We start from the raw sequence: 1,078 nt of genomic DNA, 5'->3' as shown, positions 1-1,078 counted from the left end.
CGGCTGAGGCGTCGGCGGGTGGCGCGTCTGTCGCTCGCTCGGTCCCAGCGGCCCCGCTCCGGCGCGTCCCTCCTCCGGCCCCAGCACCAGCAGCAGCTCTTCCACTTCCGGTTCCCCTGCCACTCAGGCAAATGACTTCCGGAAGTCCCGCCCCCACCCCGCCTCGCCTCAGCGTGGTTCCTCTCTACCCGCCCTACCTCTCCCAGGCGCTGGCGGCGTGCGCCCAGGTATCCCGCCACGCCCCGTTGGGTACCCTGCTTTGTTCTCGCGCTTATCCCCATCTTGTGTGGCATCTGAGCTACATGGGCCTCTCTGTTTACTCCAACTGCATCGCTCAATCCTGCGTTCGTGCCACCGCAGTGTGGAGCTGGCATTCGGGACAATGTGGCGTGAAGTCACACTGACGCCATTCCCTTCACACTCAGCCAGCTTGGCTTCTTCCTCCACCCATGGAATAAACCAGACTGCTGAAAGTGGGAGGGAAATAGCGGACCAAGGTTAAGGAGGCAGTACCTGACATTTATTAGTGGAATTTCTGTTTCTGTGACGAATGTGGAGATTTTAGGTGACCGCCTGTTAAGGTGATACGTAGGGGGATGACGAACCCCAGGCTTTTCCTTAAAAGATCCATCCCGTTTAGGGGAAGACATACATATGCAAAGTCAATATTGTAAAGTTTATATGCTAAATAAATGCAGGATCTATAAAAGTAGAAAGGAGGGGCAAGTGATGTGTTCGAGCTTATAGCAGCCCAACGGTTGGTGGAGCAGTGCCCTGAGCTGGCCCTTTAAGGATCTCAGCTCTATGCTGGTGAATAGGCAGAGGCTTCCAGGGCTCTTAAACTGATGTGGGAGGGAGCGTTGATTTTGCTGACAAAATCTGTTAAGAATACTGTGAAATCCTGGGAGCCTAAAATGTCAAGATACGTCAAGTAATTTTTCTTCTTTTTTTTTTTTTAATATACTTCAAGTTCTAGGGTACATGTGCACAACGTGCAGGTTTGTTACATAGGTATACATGTGCCATGTGGGTTTGCTGCACCTGTCAACTGGTCATTTACATTACGTATTTCTCCTAA

The 1,078-nt window shown here is 51.9% G+C and overlaps 1 pseudogene; it reads left to right on the top strand.

The window, feature by feature from the left end:
• The first annotated feature begins 131 nt into the window (after positions 1 to 131).
• LOC105501206 overlaps positions 132 to 1,078 on the top strand; it is a 37,798-nt pseudogene continuing 36,851 nt past the window's right edge.

Source organism: Colobus angolensis, unplaced genomic scaffold, assembly GCF_000951035.1.
Source record: "Colobus angolensis palliatus isolate OR3802 unplaced genomic scaffold, Cang.pa_1.0 Scaffold7, whole genome shotgun sequence".
NCBI lineage: Eukaryota > Metazoa > Chordata > Mammalia > Primates > Cercopithecidae > Colobus > Colobus angolensis.
Note: the sequence above shows the minus strand (reverse complement) of the source record. Positions and strands in the feature narration are given on the sequence as shown.